The sequence below is a fragment of the Homarus americanus genome, unplaced genomic scaffold, assembly GCF_018991925.1.
Source record: "Homarus americanus isolate GMGI-L3 unplaced genomic scaffold, GMGI_Hamer_2.0 scaffold367, whole genome shotgun sequence".
In the NCBI taxonomy this organism is placed as follows: Eukaryota; Metazoa; Arthropoda; class Malacostraca; order Decapoda; family Nephropidae; genus Homarus; species Homarus americanus.
In genome coordinates, this window is record NW_024743709.1 from 2,062,919 (window position 1) to 2,082,240 (window position 19,322).

At 45.9% G+C, this 19,322-nt stretch overlaps 1 protein-coding gene across 9 annotated transcripts in view; it reads left to right on the plus strand.

Annotated features, from left to right (window-relative positions):
• The first annotated feature begins 8,459 nt into the window (after nt 1-8,459).
• Nucleotides 8,460-19,322, plus strand: part of LOC121877346 (sodium/calcium exchanger 2-like) — a 94,804-nt gene continuing 83,941 nt past the window's right edge. For all 9 annotated transcript variants that reach the window (XM_042383060.1, XM_042383064.1, XM_042383056.1 and 6 more), the window contains exon 1: nt 8,460-8,686. The gene's annotated coding sequence lies outside the window, so the exon portion shown is untranslated. The remainder of the gene's footprint in view (nt 8,687-19,322) is intronic.

The following is a 19,322-nucleotide window of genomic DNA, read 5'->3' on the forward strand; positions in this document are numbered from 1 at the left end:
CTACACTAACACTAACCTAACACTAACCTAACACTACACTAACACTACCCTAACACTAACACTACCCTAACACTACCCTAACACTACCCTAACACTAACACTACCCTAACACTAACACTACCCTAACCTACACTAACCTAACAGTAACCTAACACTAACCTAACATAACCTAACACTACCCTACCCAACATTACCTAACACTAACACTACACTAACCTAACACTAACACTAACCTAACCATTTAATCTTTGTTCATTTATATATATATTTTCATTGTTGTTTGTGACGTAGTGTATGTGTACAGGACGCTCTATGGTGTTATTACAGGTTGTTGAGGGACACACACACACACACACGCACACACACACTCCACACACCTCACACACACACACACACACACACACACGCACACACACACACACACACGCACACACACACACACACACACACACACCAGTGAAAACATGATGTGAATGATTGTCTGTCTCACTGGAAAGGTCATCTGAGTCAGGATTGGTCAACACCCGGTATGACGAGTCTATGACGTCATCAAGTAACCATGGTGATGATGTCATGGTTTGAGTGTTGCCAGACGACGTTCATAATAGCCGTTAATCTTTACTTAAGTCACGCCTAGTAGATTTTTGTTTTAGTTTTAATATATATTTATTTTACCTTTATCATTATTATTCTATTTCGACTCAATTTATAATACTGATAAATAAATTGCCAGGTGTGTGTGTGTCAGTCACTTCCGCCTCACACACGGTCATGACTCTGGCGTCCGTGTGCGTGTACTGTACTACTAGGGATGACACGGCACTTTTTCACCCTAAGACACACGTACATGTACACAGACACGCAAATACTGTACACACACACACACACACACACACACACACACACACACACACACACACACTGTTTAATTATAGACCTTTAAGTGAGGGAAAGTTGATCGGAAATTAATAAAAAATAAATAAAAATAAATAAAAATAAATGAATATGACATTGTAAAAAAACACCTGTCCTCCACACCTGTCCTCCACACCTGTCCCCCAGCACAGGTGTATAGGGAGAGTCACCTATATAAGTTCTTTAAAACATCTAATTACAAAAGTTGAGATGTATTTAATTCGTTGTACAGGTGTTAAGTCACACTACAGTTACTTATAATACAGTTGGTAGTACAGGTGTGAAGTAGTGAAGTGGGGCAACATTCCTTCCCCGCCCACCAGTCTACCTGCACCCACTCGCTCAGGTATGCTCGCCCACACACGCCCACACGTAAACACATTCACAAGTACACACGCGTACACACACCCTCATGTATACGCCCACACGTACACACACTTACACACGCAGATATTTAACTAAACAAGACATGAAGTGAATGTGGTGATGATGTCATCGGCGGCCACCGCGTCATGGCGCCACCCGACCAACAATGACGTGTTTGTGACGTCACGGCGTATCCGAACCCAGAAAATGTGGTTCAGGAAACTTAATAAATTGTTCACAGTTATATATACCCGATAATATACATACATGTTTTTATTTGTATTTTGCTGCTGAAATAAATGTAGGTATATTTTAGAGAATGTACCCGTATATTTGATTGATAGCATAAGTTGCTGTTTTATTCTGAGTACAATCGTCATCTCTTGTGAAAAGCATGACGTCACATCCTAAAATGTCGTCATGGTACTATGTTAAATGGCGGACTTAATCTTGAAAGTATTTTTTGTGGAGCTTTACATAAATTATTTTAATAACTAAATGAGACCTTTTTTTAATGTTATTTCACTTTAAAATATTTAGATAAATACACATCGTTTAATATCATCACATCTACATAATTTAAATAACATACGGTACATTTAATAAACACTGGTAACTCCTCCACCAATCAGTGCTCAGGGCCTCCACCAATCACAGTTAAGTGACATCATCGTGCCTCCTCAACAAGGTAACACCGACTGTATATCGCTGGACTTTATCTCAGTCACCAAACTATTTCTTGTTATTTCCTTTAACAATAAGAGAACAGAAAATGTGTGTTAGGTGATAATGGGAAGAAGAAATGCCTTCAAGGATTAATTAGACCATTCATTGACGAGGTGACTGTAACGGAGAGACAGGTGTTGAGGTGTAGGTGAGGGGGAGAGGTGTGCAAGGTGACATGGAGAGGGGGAGAGGTGTGCAAGGAGGGGAGAGGTGTGCAGGAGAGGGGGAGGGGAGAGGTGCAAGGGAGAGGGGAAGGGGAGGTGTGCAAGTGACATGGAGAGGAGAGGTGTGTGGGAGAGGGAGAGGGGGTGTTGGGTGACGTGGAGAGGGGAGGTGTGCAAGGAGAGGGAGGAGGGTGTGCAGGTGATGACGTGGAGAGGGGAGAGGTGTGCAAGGTGAGGGGAGAGGTGTGCAGGTGACATGGAGGAGAGGTGTGCAAGGTGAGGGAGAGGTGTGCAAGGTGACATGGAGGCTGTGCAAGGAGAGGGGAGAGGTGTGCAGGAGAGGGGAGGGGGAGGGGTGTGCAAGGTGACGTGGAGAGGGGAGAGGTGTGTGCAGGAGAGGGGGAGAGGGAGATAGGGCATGCTGGGTGAGGGAGGAGGTGTGCTAGGTGAGGAGGCCAGCCAGGATGGGGAGAGGGGCAGGTTTGTCAGGTCTGAGGTCAGGGTTTGTTGAGGAGGCCTTGCCTGGGAGGCTACGTCACCCAGGAGCGTAGGCAGGCACTGGTGTTGTGTGTGTGTGTGTGTGTGTGTGTGTGTGTGTGTGTGTGTGTGTGTTCTAGCTCAGGAGAGAGGAGAGAGGAAGAAGGGGCAGAGAAGAAGAGGGCAGTAAAAGGTTGCATAAGGTCAGGCGATGGTTCCGGTGGCACTGTGGAGAGAAACTGGAGGATATTGTGTGTCAAGGTCACGAGAGAGAGAGAGAGAGAGAGGAGAGAGAGAGGAGAGAGAGGGAGGGAGAGGGAGAGAGAGAGAGGGAGAGAGAGGGAGAGAGAGAGAGAGAGAGAATATCCGCTGTACTTAGTATTTAATTATTAGTATTGTATTATTATTTTATTAACTGATTGTAAATTAAAAAAAAGAGAGGCGAGTACGAAATTAAATGCCTGTCTGTCTGTCTGTCTGTCTGTCTGTCTGTGTTTCTGCTTGTCTATTTACCTCTGTCTGTCTGTCTGTCACACGAAGCATCAGGTGACGGTGTGTACAGGTGAGCCCTAGCGGTAAACACACCCCCCACAGCTCACACCAGCCCCGGCGTCACGAGGTCTTTTGAGAGCATTACTGTATTACACCGTGAGTTACACACACCAGACCAGCCTTAACTGTTGCTGTATCAAGGTAAACTCCAGACTGGTTTACCTGTGGTCGGTATTGCAGGTGGTCACAGGTTCACCGGGGTCAAGGACGGCTGTGATTGGCTGAACGAAATGAATTTTGTCCACTGTTGATAATAATAATAATAATAATAATATTAATGATAATAATATATAATAAGAGAGGGAGAGAGAGAGAGAGAGAGAGAGAGATGAGGTAAAAGTAATTAAGTTTATTAATAGTTATTCATCACAGGTGAAGGTAAGTCATCAAGATTTATACAAATATAAACTTTTGGCTGAATTTATATTATTATTATTATTATTACTGATGTTGTTTATTGCCTTAGAACCTAACCTAACCTAACCTAACCTAACCTAACCTAACTTAACTTCATAGGCCTTTGTTCAGTGTACGGCAAGTTTTTTTTTTTTTTTGGTACACAGTAAACAATAAACACCTCCCCACGGCTCTTTACACAACAAACATGGCGGCTTTGCTTACGTCCGGGTCCATTGTCGTGAACTGTTTAACTACCTTGTTTGATATCCAGAACGGCCTCACCAAAACACCCAGGTTTTACGTTCATTGAGGCTCTACTACGTTTACTGAGGCTCTACTTTCACCAAGGCTCTACATTCACTCAAACACGTTCAACGAGGCTGTACGTTCACCTACACGTTCAATGAGGCTGTACGTTCACCTACACGTTCAATGAGGCTGTACGTTCACCTAGACACCTTCACTTTGTTTCATTTGGAAGACAGTTAACGTGTTCAGAATGTTTGCGTTGAGACCAGCAAGTTGTGTTGAATACTGAACACCAGGAGAGAGAGAGAGAGAGAGAGAGAGAGAGAGAGAGAGAGAGAGAGAGAGAGATCCGTTGTTTGGAAAGGTTTGTGGTTCACTTGACACTAACCCGACCATGATGGAAGCGAGGCCACCCACAGCCACCCACGGAGGCCTCTGTCCGCCCACACCCTACACCCACCCACTCAAGGAGACCCCCCCCCCTACACACACACTGTAGGGGAGGAAGGCAGTACAAGAAGAAATGGAAATGAGAAGAGTGAAGATAAAAGGCTGGCTAACGAATTGTAATGGGTAGTTAGGTTAGGTTAAGTTAACGACCGCAAGGCTGCGAAAAAATGGTCATTACGATTACTGTTATTGTGAGATATTATTATTATTATTATTATTATTATTATTATTATTATTATTATTATTATTATTATTATTAATAGTAGTAGTAGTAGTAGTAGTAGTAGTAGTGGCTATTCCTATGATGGCGATCACGCCATGGTTTGCAAGAAGGGGGGCTTCATATGCATGAGGCATGACGAGGTAAGGGATCTCACAGCAAATATGTTGAAGGAAATCTGCCGGGACGTCATGGTAGAACCGACCCTCCTTCCACTGGATGGCGAGATCTTCCAACACAGGACTTCAAACACATCTAACGAAGCCCGTGTGGACGTCAGTGCTCGAGGATTCTGGACGCGGGGACAGCGAGCTTTCTTCGACATCAGGATTTTTGATCCCATGGCCGTTTGTCACCGTAACCTAGCTCTCGATGCTGCGCATAGGAGGAACGAGAACGACAAGAGAAGGGCATATGGGGAGAGAATTCAAAATGTTGATCAAGGCAGCTTCACTCCTCTAGTGTTCACAACCTCTGGTGGGATGGGCCCAAGTGCAAGATGTTTCTACGCCAGACTCGCGGAGCTGATCTCCGAACAGAAGCAGCAGCCCAGAAGTTATGTCACAGCCTGGATGAGATGTCGACTGTCCTTCTCTCTCCTTCGGTCGGCTTTGCTCTGCCTCAGGGGAACGAGAGCTTCTGCCCCTACTCCGACAACTGCTGCAGATATCGACTATGAGGCTACAGTCACTGAATGCCGCATGGATCTGCGGCTCAACTAATTTAACACAGATAGGATAGTTTCTTATGTATTAGGATATTTAATATTAAGGTAAATAAATGGTGGCGAAGGTGTGGCTATTGGGGGAGGCTGGAGGTAGTAGTAGTAGTAGTAGTAAATTTACTGAAGGAAATCTGCCACGACGTCATGGTGGATCCGCCCCCCCCCCCCTTCCATTGGACGGTGAGAACCTCTGCCACAGGACTTCAAACACATCCAACGAAGCCCGTGTGGACGTCAGTGCTCGAGGATTCTAGACGCGGGGACAGCGAGACTTCTTTGACATAAGGATTTTCGACCCCATGGCCGCATGTCACCGTAACTCAGCTCTCGATGCTGCACACAGGAGGAACGAGAACGACAAGATAAGGGCATACGGAGAGAGAATTCAGTACGTTGATCAAGGCAGCTTCACTCCTCTGGTGTTCACAACCTCTCGAGGGATGGGACCAAGTGCAAGATGTGTCTACGCCAGACTCGCGGAGGTGTTATCTGAACGGAAGCAGCAGCCCAGAAGTTATGTTACAGCCTCTCTCCTTAGGTCGGCTTTGCTCTGTCTTAGGGGAACGAGAGCATCGGCCCCAAAGCCGACAACAGTTGCAGATATTGACTATGAGGCAACAGTCACTGAATGCCGCATAGATCTGCGACTCAACTAACTCAAGACAGCTAGGATAGCTACTTATGTACTAAGATATTTAATATTAAGGTAATAAAATGGTGGCGAAGGTGTGGCTATTGGGGGAGGCTGGAGGCCAATTTAAAAAAAGTAGTAGTAGTAGCAGTAGTAGTAGTAGTAGAACAATAGCAGACCTGCTATTATCTGGCTCATATTATATCTGTACTTCAAACTGTACCTGTTCTGGGTGTTTCTGTAATTCTTCCGTAGTCACTTGAGTATCACTGTAACTTCTGTATTCCTGTAATTTATGACTGTTTAATTTTCTCGTTATTCTGAATGTGATCTTGTGAAGATACTTGGCACTACTGTGTTGTCCCGAGGGTGTCCTCTCTCTCTGGTGGGTCTCCGCTTAAGGGTGATGGGTGGCGGCTGGCGGCTCCATGGTGACGGGCTGATGGTGGCTGGCGGCTGTTGGTTAAAGGGTGATGTGTGGCGGCTTAAGGGTGGCGGCTGGCGGCTGGCGGTTTTGTAACCACCCCTCCCCCTCATCCCCCCTTCCTACTGTCTATCTGTCTTTCCCCTCCTCCCCTTCTTCCTCCTCCTTCCCCGCCTTCTACCACCTACTACACCTCCTCCTCCTCTTCCTCCTCGTGTCTGCGGTTTGGTCATTTACAACACATCAGTTCCGGGTTCGTCTACACTCCACTCCTGCTGGTCGGTTCTACTCCGGTTCTTTGTCGTCCATAGCGGCTGGTTCTTAGTTTATAGTTTTGTCCTTGTCCGGTTCTTGGTTCACACACACACCATCCGGGTTAAGAGTGACGTCATACACTTTTTAGTCATGCTGGCTCCGTTTTCCTTCGATCACCTGCGCATACCTGAAAATGTCATTCATACTTATAATTACTCTCCACACCTGGTCTAGTACACCTGTAGCGTTGTTGTTGTTGTTGTTATTGTTTTCTCTCTCTCTCTCTCTCTCTCTCTCTCTCTCTCTCTCACCAATTGTGTTTTTCTTAGCCATGTTTGTTTACCGTCACCATAGCAAGACACCATCATCACTATACCGACACTTCATCTTCACTATAACACAGTATACCATCATCATACCAATACTACACCATACCAACACTACAGTACACCATACCAACACTACAGTACACCATACCAACACTACACCATACCAACACTACACCATACCAACACTACACCATACCAACACTACACCATACCAACACTACACCATACCAACACTACACCATACCAACACTACACCATACCAACACTACAGTACACCATACCAACACTACACCATACCAACACTACACCATACCAACACTACACCATACCAACACTACACCATACCAACACTACACCATATCAACACTACACCATACCAACACTACACCATATCAACACTACACCATACCAACACTACACCATACCAACACTACACCATATCAACACTACACCATACCAACACTACACCATACCAACACTACACCATACCAACACTACACCATACCAACACTACACCATACCAACACTACACCATACCAACACTACACCATACCAACACTACACCATACCACACCATCGAACTTGTTGAAACTTAAAATGAAAAAATTCTTCCGTCTAATTAAAATATTTCGCGCTTTTAAAATTTGGGAGACACTACCAGCTTAAAGTTGTCATACGCTTGAAGCTTATTATTTTAGCTTTACCTGTACACTGCCACTTCTCACCTGTTGGCTAATTAGATAGATAGATAGATAGATCGATAGATAGAGTATAGCCAACCAAACCCATTGTATTATTATTATTATTATTATTATTAAAATACATTTCAACCGTTGACTTAATCCTTCTTCATTTCAGTGTGTTATGTGGATAAGCCCGTGAGGTAACGTGTGTTAAATTAGATCATGGAGATGTTGAATGTTTTCTCACCTTAAGTTTAGGATTAATCTTATCCACTGTTGTATTCGTCAATTGTGCATTCTGTCGTTGTGCATTCTGTCGTTAATCGTGCATTCTTTCGTTGTGCATTCTGTCGTTAATCGTGCATTCTTTCGTTGTGCATTCTGTCGTTAATCGTGCAATCTTTCGTTGTGCATTCTGTCGTTAATCGTGCAATCTTTCGTTGTGCATTCTGTCGTTAATCGTGCAATCTTTCGTTGTGCATTCTGTCGTTAATCGTGCATTCTTTCATAAATCATACCTACTGAATTCGTGTAACACTGAAACCCACATACTGTAGCGCTGTATCCCTGTAATACTTGTAATTGTATTTTTCAGTTTAAAGTTTCAGCTCGCGAGGCAGTAGAGTAGTAAACAGAAACAGACAGACAAAGGCACGTACAGTAACTAGAGCCAGGGGGAGGAGTGGCATACGACGATCGTGTGTGTGTGTGTATGAAAGTCTAAATAACAAGAAAAGGATAAAATAATAGGTGAAGAACGAATAGGAGGAGCTATTTGTGAGTTGCTAGTAGTGCTTGTTGCCATCGTGGGGATAACGAAACCTGGCAACTGTTGATGGTGGTTGAGAGTCGGACCGAGGCGTGGAGCGGAACCGTGTGATTCACCAGTGTCGTATGAGAGAGAGAGAGAGAGAGCTGGCCCACTGATCAGTCACCAGTGTGCAGCAAGATTCGGCGGGGAGAGGTTGTGTTGGTTGACGTGTGCCCAGCTGCTCAGTGATAAAAGTGCGGCGTTGGGGGACAAGACTATAATACACACTCATCTTTACCTTGAGGGACTTGTTACTGGAGTGCTTTATAAATACACAAGCAGCTGTTCTGTCATCTTTCTCAACTAATAAGGTAAAGTGTGTTGACTGCCGCGTTCTTACCCACAAGTGTGTAGCTCTGCCTAAACTTAACACTTATATTACTTTAGATGGCACTTAATACACTTTACTGGTGTATAGTTATAAGTGATACTGTACTTGATAGTGGTGTTTTGAAGTGTGGTGAACGATGGTGTGTGTGTAACGACTGATAGATGGGTGGGGTGAGGCTGACTGCTGCCGGGATGGTGGTGGTGTGGTGCGGGTTGCTGGTAATGGTGGTAGTGGTAGTAGCTGTACTGTAGTAGTAGTGTGGTAGGAGTACTAGCTAGTAGCCGTACTGTGGCAGTAGTAGTAGTGTGACACGGGAGTTGTATGAGAAATCCTCCTTTGATTAATCCTAAATCCAGTATGGTGTATTCTGGGATTTATTTAGCCCCGAGTCCTGTCATTTTTGTCCGGGATTACTGTAGTGACGCTGGCATATACTTTTCAGCCACGGTATTATGTTACGGCGGTGATGTGACGCTGTTTTGACCAATGTTACCGTGATGTGACGCTGTTTTGACCAATGTTACCGGGATGTGACGCTGTTTTGACCAATGTTACCGGGATGTGACGCTGTTTTGACCAATGTTACCGGGATGTGACGCTGTTTTGACCAATGTTACCGGGATGTGACGCTGTTTTGACCAATGTTACCGGGATGTGACGCTGTTTTGACCAATGTTACCGGGATGTGACGCTGTTTTGACCAATGTTACCGGGATGTGACGCTGTTTTGACCAATGTTACCGGGATGTGACGCTGTTTTGACCAATGTTACCGGGATGTGACGCTGTTTTGACCAATGTTACCGGGATGTGACGCTGTTTTGACCAATGTTGCAGGATGTGACGCTGGACATTTTACTACTACTACCCCCTCCTTCACACCTCCCCATCCCTGTTTCCCCACATCCCTGTCCCTCTCCCCCATCCCTGTCCTCTCTCCCCATCCCTGCCCCCCTCTCCCCCCATCCCCCACACCCGTTCCCCACACCCCTATTGTACCGGACATCCGAATAGAAAGAGCACGGTAGAGGACTTCCCTTCCCCACTACATATGTTGTCTCTCTCTCAGGGTGTCATTGGCTGGTGTTGGGAAGGCTCCATGGGATGTTAATAATTATGTCAATATGACACCGAGACTCCACCTGGTGGTAATTAATGATGGTGGTTTGGGTCAGAATTGGGTCACTGTCATGGATTTTTTTTATTGGGTTTTAATTTTTATTTTTTTAGTTTTTCCTTTTTTGTTTAAATTTTTTTTTTCTGAAATATCCAAATGTTGTGTTGGATTAAGGAGAAAATTATAAGTTTGTCTATCTACAGTATCTATCTATCTATATATATATATATATATATATATATATATATATATATATATATATATATATAGTATCTATCAATCTATCTATATATGTACAGTATCTATCAATCTATCTATCTATCACGCGGACCACATACGAGCTAACATGACTTCAACTACCCAGGGATTACTGTCATTAGGTCATTAGCCACGGTATTAGGTTAGGTCAGGTCAGCTGCCGTCTGGACAAGGTGGGTTAGGTTAGCTGTGGTATGGTTTAGGGTAGGATTCTCTCTATTCCATCACGTAATTTACTGCTTTTATTTACGCATTAAACCTAAACACACCGGTGAAAACAACTTATGACAAAAGTATCAACAAACATTATGGCGGCGTTAAACTGACCGTGAACCAAAGTGTCTCTTAAGTCACATCAATAGGGACCACTTACTGCCTCACGCCTACCACCTCCCACCTACTGCCTCACGCCTACCACCTCACACCTACTGCCTCCCACCTCCCACCTACTGCCTCCCACCTCCCACCTACTGCCTCCCACCTCCCACCTACTGCCTCACGCCTACCACCTACTGCCTCACGCCTCCCACCTACTGCCTCACGCCTACCACCTACTGTCTCACACCTACCACCTACTGTCTCACACCTACCACCTCACACCTACTGCCTCACGCCTACCACCTACTGCCTCACGCCTACCACCTACTGCCTCACGCCTCCCACCTACTGTCTCACGCCTACCACCTACTGTCTCACACCTACCACCTACTGTCTCACACCTACCTCCTCCACACCGACACCTTTAAGACACAGCGAAGCACATTTTGCTACCTGTAATGACGTCAAATTACATTGATACTAGGTGTCTGGGTTGGGCTCTCCTTAGCGGCTGTTGTAGAAGACGAGGCTGGTGGGGGTGAAGGTGGTGTTGTGGAGAACGTGGGTGTCTGTTATGTGTGTCTTTGTCTGTTATGCGAGCGTCTGTGTGTTTGCAGTAAAGGGCTTAGGTGGTGGGGAGGCATGTGTCTGTCTGTATGTATGTATGTATGTGATGGAATATAGAGAATCCTACCCTAAACCATACCACAGCTGACCTAACCCACCTAGTCCAGACGGCAGCTGACCTAACCCACCGAGTCCAGACGGCAGCTGACCTAACCTAACCTAACACCGTGGCTAATGACCTAATGGCAATAATCCCTTGGTAGTTGAAGTAATGTTAGCTCGTATGTGGTCCGCGTGATTGATAAATAGAGATAGATACTGTAGATATATAGATAGATTGATAAATACTGTAGATAGTAGGTAGTAGGCAGCTACCAAACAGGGAGGTTCTACCGCCTGGGAAGATATTGGAGCATAATGTGTTGTCTAATGGTAGACCCTGCTGCCATATGTGACCAAGTCCCAGGTTGGTGATCTGACTTTCTGCCTCATTTACACACAATTGCAGGATCTCAATTGTTTCTCTTACTTGACAACACAACATACATATATTGTTTCTTACTGTTGATATTTTTTTATTTTTTATTTCTTTATTATTATTATTATTATTATTATTATTATTATTATTATTATTATTATTATTATTATTATTATTATTATTATTATTATTATTATTATTATTATTATTTCGCCCCCCAGGCCCCGATGTGGGTCAGTTACCTGTGCCTGGGTGGGCTAATTCCCGTAAAAAAAAATGCGTGTAGTTGGGGCCATGTATGTGTATGATACGAATTTGTGAACGTATACAGTATATGGTTGAATGTGTGTACTGTAGGGATCGTGTACGTACATCAGATGGTCGTGTACATACAGAAGGTGATCGTGTGTACATAGTAGAGGCAGGAAGGAGCGTGTTCAGCAGGTAGAGTCTTACCACAGGTGACCATGATGGGAGTATTGATCTGTAGGACCCACCTGAAGAGCTAAATATACTGTAGTAGGAGAGAAGTAATGGTTCCCCTCCGTCAGACAGCTCCTCACTACAGGGTCATCTTACACCGCCACATTCTCTCTCTCTCTCTTAACACCACTACTTTGGTTTTGTCTCAACTTGACTGAGAGATTGTGGGTAGATAATGTTGTGTGTGTAAAGCTAGGAAAGCACACACGCACACACACACACACACACACACACACACACACACACACACGCACGCACGCACGCACACACGAGACCAACGACTCACTCTCCTACAATTCTTCTTCGTCAGATAAGCTCGTTCGCTGCTGGTAGGTATATCAGCTCATAAATATCGCCGCTGAGTGTTGGCCGAAATCATGGGCGAGCTGCCAGAGATAGACTGGTAAATAACCCACACCTGGATGTCCCCCCCCCCTCTCCCCACATAACCCACAATCCTCCCCACTACCGCACACAGTACCTACAATCCCTCTACCACCTCATATATTACCCACAATCTCTCGTCCACAAAATGTATATAAACCGCACCTGAATATTCGTCCCCACATTACCCACCAGTCATGAACAAAGAAGTGTCGTAAACATTAGCTTATACCGAGACAGAAATAGACACTTTCTCTGAGCAGGAGTTCGGGTAACGTAATCATGCACAAGTATTGACTGATTCTGTACTTTTAATTGTGGGGGAGTGGTGGTGGTAAGTGATTGTATCTACTTTAAAGTCTCGTGTGTAATTCTGTTTCTGTTTTAAGGTTTTATGTTGTGTTGTTGTTTTTATGTCTCGAGTTAATAAGATAAGTTCATTCTTATGTTTGTAGTTACGAGGAATTATTTAACTTAGGAGTTGTTCAATATATGGAGACTTATTTTTTTGTGATCTGGGAAGGTGTTATTTATTTACCGTAAGTGTGTATAAAGGCGGCGTCACAGTAGCTCTTTTTCCCTCATTTTATTGTATCGATTTTCTAAACATTGTCAATTTTCTGCGCGCGACCCGTCACCCATAGAGGAACCAGCGCCTCAGTCTCTCTGTGTTCGGTGATTGTAAACTAAGTAGATGGCGTTGTTTGCCTTAATTCTCTTCAATTTTTACTGCATCTATTGTCTATCATGTTATATTAGGACAGGAATAGAGAGCCCGTGAAGAAGTTGTACTCATGGTTCAATGTAAACAAACACATTAGATGTGTTTACGAATATCAACAATAAACAAACTGACTGTTTTATATTATTGTCCTCAGGCGGAAACGATACGGTTCGTCTGAGCGGAAAAAAAAGACCATATTCGGGGAAGTTGGCGGATAAAATGCTAGTGTGACGCTGCCTTAAGGGTCCATCTCTAGGATAATTCCAAGTGTAAATTATCTTTTTGTCGTAACTGAAGCGAGTCATTTAAGATACGTTTTCTGTACTCAGTAAAGAGGAAAATTTAACGTAGGAAAATCTGAGAATCCATTTTTGTCTCAGTTTATCAACCTATATTTATTTGGTTCTGGTTTATGGGGCAAATTTAATTTAAAAGTCTGAGAATCTCGAGTGTGTGTGGTGCAGCAGTGTTGATAGTCGGCTTAGCTTAAGGCAGATACACACACTCGGCTGACTCTGGCCCGCTATCCCTTGTGTTGCCTGAATCACCCCTCCCACCCTCTCTCTTTCTCTCTTCTATTAGACTAAAAGCTCTGGTCTTTTCCTTCTCACTCGCTCCAACTGTGTCTTTATTTGATGTAGTGTGTTGAGGGAGACTTTCATTAAGCTACAGTAGTTGTCTTTATGTAGAAATAGTGTATGGTTATAGAACGGACTTACTTGACTGTGGTAATATTTTCATGCTTGAGTTTGAGGACAATTGAGGCCATATTGTCAAAGGTTAGTGGAGGAAGGAGGTGGGTGGGTGGGTGGGTGTTGGAAGGCCCTTAGAGCACTTCCGGAATGGTGAATGGGTGTGAATGTTGTGAAGTGAGGCACCATAGTGTAGTTTGAGGGACTCACGATCCATAGGGTATAGATTGTCTTGTCTGAGGTCACCTAAAGGTTTGTACCCAGTTTATTTAACCTGAAGATTAAAACACACACACACTACACACACACACTACACACTACACACACACACACACACTACACACACACACACACTACACTACACACACACACTACACACACACACACACACACACAGCCACACCTACACTACACACACACACACACACACACACACACTACACACACACACACACACACACTACACACACACACACACACACTACACACACACACACACCACACACACACACACACACACTACACACACACACACACACACTACACACACACACAATACACTACACACACAGTACACTACACACACACACACCACACACACACACACACACTACACACACACACACACACTACACACACACACACACACTACACACACACTACACTACAAGCACACACAGTACACTACACACACACACTCATACACACACACACACACACACACACCACACACACACACACTACACACACAGCATAGACTGGCTGACCCCTCACACACACACACACTAGAGCAGGAGATAAATCCTGTTCTGTAATCTGCTGCTCTTTTGTGTTGCTCCATGATAAGCATTGCTGTGACTCGCCACGACCTACAGTAACCTAACCTTCATTACCTCCACCGGTGTTATGTTCTATTATGGGAGTTAATTAAGTCGTACACCTACAAGTACTACAGGTAAAGCAGGTGGGAGGGAGGCGTGGGAGGTGGAGGACTGAAACAATAGAGAGGATGATGAAAGGAGGGGGGGGGGCTGTTGAGGAGGAGGAAAATGGAGTTATCAATGTTGGGGAGAGGAAATAAATGAGACAGGAGGGAATGTGGGGTGGACACAGTGTGGAGGTGGACATCAGGGTAGACTAGTAAAAATAAAGGCCTCACTATTAGCTAAGAATGTCTGCGTCACCACCCACTAGCTGCTGTCTTGCATCCTGGACGCAGTGTTGTGGCTAGTGCATCACCTTACTGCTCTAGTGGCCAGGGTTCGACTCCCCCCTCCCTGTCACCCTACATAGAGGGACATTTATCCTTCAAGGGCGACCTCCTCCTCCTTGTCCTTGTGAGTTGGAGGTGTTACTCGTGTCTCCGTCTAGCTGGTAATGTCCGTCCGTCTGTCCGTCCGTCCGGGGGGTCCCTCTGAATGCGGTAACTTGTACAAATATTTAAGGAATTCGATGAAGTCTGGGGAGTGGACGTGACCCAACACAGTGTGAGGACGTCAATAACCAATATTTTCCCTCCGTCGTTTGTGTGTTATGGTCCGCGAGGAGGAGAGGGTGTTGGAGGAAGAGAGGGTGTTGGAGGGAGATGGTGTTGGAGGGAGGGTGTTGGAGGAGAGGGTGTTGGAGGGGGAGGAGAGGGTGTTGGAGAGAGAGGGTGTTGGAGGGGGAGGAGAGGTGTTGGAAGAGGAGAGGTGTTGGAGGGAGGAGGGTGTTGGAGGAGAGGGTGTTGGAGGGGGAGGAGGGTGTTGGAGGGGGGAGGAGGTGTTGGAGGGAGGAGAGGGTGTTGGAGGGGAGGGTGTTGGAGGGGGAGGAGGGTGTTGGAGGGAGGAGAGGGTGTTGGAGGAGGAGAGGTGTTGGAGGGAGGAGGCTGCTGTGGTCGCCTTGTTATGACTGTGGTTGTAAATGTTGGTTAACCATGAGGAAAGCAGTCAGCACGTTCTCACTAGTCTTCCTTCCTTCCTCTCTTCCTTCCTTTATTCCTTCCTTCCTCCTACTTCCTTCCTTCCTCTCTTCCTTTCCTTCCCTTCTCCCTTCCTTCCATCCATCCATCGTTTCCCTTCCTCCCCCTTACCCCCCCCTTGCACCCCCGTCTCCCCAACACCTGCTGTCTCCCACACCTTCAACACTCGATAAACTGCTAAGTGAACTAATTTATACCTTTACACCACTTCCTGCTCCGCCCCTCCTCTCCCTCCTCCCCTCCCCTCCTCCTCCCCTCCTCCTTCCCTCTCCCGTCCTCCTCTCTCACTTCTCCCCCTCCCACCTCTCCCCTCCCCACCTCTCCCCTCTTCTTCTCCCCCTCCTCTTCTCCCCTCCTCCTCCTCCCCCTCCTCTCACCTCCCCCTCCCCCCCCCTCCCCCCTCCACCTGTATCATCCATTAGGGAATTGAGGCGACTGGGAGCGTGTCGGTGGTAGATATGGAGGAGGGGGTTGGGGAAGCAGGATTAAGAGAGGGGCAGGTGGAGGGGGTGAAGAAGGGGGAGTTAGGGGAAGGGGAGAATGGGAGGAAGTTGGGGTGGCACCTAGGGTAGTAGATGGGGTGGGGTGATGATGGGGTGGGGTGATGGGGGGTTAAGGTCATTAAGTACAGGTACACACAAGGTTATGACGTCATTGACCCGCAGGTATGAAGGGAACCGAATAGTGTGTGTGTGTGCGCGTGTGTGTGTGCATTATTTTTTTGTGTGGGTGTGTGGGGGTGGTGTGGGTGGGTGTGGGGGTGTGTGTGTGGGGGGGGGTGTGGGGGTGTGTGTGGTAGGGTGGGTGTGTGTTATAATGGCTATGGTGTGTGACCTTTTTGTCTCACTTAACCTTTTATTACTATTATATAATTACACTTAACATAATTCCTGGAAGACAACACATCATATAATTTAAGATATCCTGTGTGTGGGAGTGAGAGGTGTGTGTGTGTGTGTACGTGGTGGGGAGGGATGTGTACGTGCTTGTGTGTACATATGTCACTTGGTAGATAGACGATATAATGTTAAGACACGAATGTTCTACTTTACACACACGCACACACACACACACACACACACACGCACACACACACACACACACACACACACACACACACACACACGCACGCACACAGCTCCACTACTCTCACACTTTATTCAATATTATTCTTACTTTACCGAGAAAAAAATGAAAACAAAACTTGAAAATTTAAGAAATTTTAACACGACAAAAAATACAAACTACATATATGGCAACACTGGAGCTTGGGGTGTGACGTCATCAAAGGAAAGCCTTGATGACTCGGCCACTTAACACTTACAATAACACTTAAGACAGACTTGTGTCAATCTACTTAAAGGTCACAAGTGTGTCTCACCAACTTATAAAGGAGATAAAACATAGACATTAAGCAATATATTATGGTGTTTAAAGCCTTGTTACTCTGGTGGCGATGGTTGGAACTAAACTACAGTGAAATCTCCTCATAAGGGGAGATAGGTGGGGGAGGGAGTGAGGGAGAGACCAGAGGAGTGAGGGGGAGGGAGTGAGGGAGAGACCAGAGGAGTGAGGGAGAGACCAGAGGAGTGAGGGAGAGACCAGAGGAGTGAGGGGGAGACCAGAGGAGTGAGGGGAAGGGAGTGAGGGAGAGGGTGAGGAGATGAGGAGGGTGAGGGAGGAGGAGACCAGAGGTGAGGGAGAGGTGGGGGGGAGGAGGAAGGGAGGACCAGAGGGTGAGGGAGAGACCAGAGGTGGGGGACCAGGAGGTGGGGGAGACCAGAGGTGGGGAGGGTGAGGAGACCAGAGGTGAGGACCAGAGGAGGAGGGGAATGAGGAGAGTGAGGGAGAGGGAGTGAGGGAGAGACCAGAGGAGTGAGGGGGAGGGAGTGAGGGGGAGGGAGGAAGGGAGAGACCAGAGGAGTGAGGGAGAGACCAGAGGAGTGAGGGGGAGACCAGAGGAGTGAGGAGGAGGGAGGAAGGGTGAAGATAATGGTACGGTTTATTTTTCACGTACACTGTAGGTCCTTTGAGGGAGACCAGATTGTATTTTAGGAGCAGGCGTGTAGAGGCGTGTGGGTGTGTATGGTAGGACAATCAGGCGTGTAGAGGCGTGTGGGTGTGTATGGTAGGACAATCAGGCGTGTAGAGGCGTGTATGGTAGGTTAAATGTAGTTGTTAAATCTATAATAATTAACATTTAGTAGATTAACATCACTGGTCCGCGACTTAACAGAAAGGTTAAATAACACACAACACGAAGATAAAAACTCCCATTGGCTAACATCAAGGGATCGATCCACCAATCAGGTTAAAGATCTGGTGTATAAGACCTTAATGACTTGAAGCCTCGTTAAGTGGTGGTCATTTGAGCAGTAAGAGGTCTGGGGGAGCTGCCTCTTGTGTTCTAGTTGACCTTTGACCTTAACCTAACCTCAAGATTGTCTAACCCTTTGACTCTATCTAACCTAACCTAACCTAACCTAACCCTTTGACTCTATCTAACCTAACCTTACCCAACCTAACTTAAACTAATCTAATCTCAACCTAACCCCTTCTAGCCTAAACTTAACCTAACTTAACCTAACCTAACCTGCTTGACGTCGAGGTCTTTGCAGTTTGGTGTGAGGAGAGAGACGGGTCATGTGGTATTATTCTTGGCACACACACACACGCACACGCACACACACACACACACACACACACACACACACACACGCACACGCGCACACACACACACGCACACGCGCACACACACACACACACCTGAAAGTCTTGGTCATAAACTTTTACACGTGGCATGCGATGTCAAGCTGAGGCACATGACATACATGACAGGTAGATGACAAGCTAAGTTGACATGACCCTCTCGCCTCCCCTCTTCCCTACCTTCCAGCGAGGGGCGTGGCACCTTGTGACCTTGTACATAAATCACTACCGCCTCCCTCCACTCCACGCCTTCCTCCACTCCACGCCTCCCTCCACTCCACTCCTCGCCTCCCTCCACTCCACGCCTCCCTCCACTCCACTCCTCGCCTCCTCCACTCCACTCCTCGCCTCCTCCACTCCACGCCTCCATTTTTTTTAATTCTAAAACCGTGAAGTTGATGAAGTTAAGGTTAGTGTTAGGAGAGGGTTAGTTTAGGTTATGTTAGAGGTAAGTTATGTTACGCTGGGTTGGGTTAGGTTATAACACGTTAAGTCAGGTTATGTTGGGTTAGGTTATGTTAAATTACATTACAGTAGGAGTTAGGTTAGATTAGATCATGGTTGGGTTCGGTTGAATTAGATCTTGGTAGAGGTTAGGTTTTCTAGGCGTGGTTGTGACAGTTTAGCCTCAGAAGGTCAGTCAAGCAGTTATTACCTGTATGAACCCAAGCAGGTAACCTCCCAGAGAGACACCCTGTTACGTAACACCTGCTCACTCACAAATTATGTAACCCCTGCTGAATACCTGCTTGTGCTGACTACTGCTCACAAGCTAGGTGACGCCTGCTAGTTATCGACTCATAAGTAAGCCTACTGGAACACCCGGTGACTCATAAAACTACTGTAACGCTCATAAACAAGACCTGGTGACTCATAATTGAATTAACGTCTGCTTACTCACGAATGATTAACTCCTGCTCACAGCTT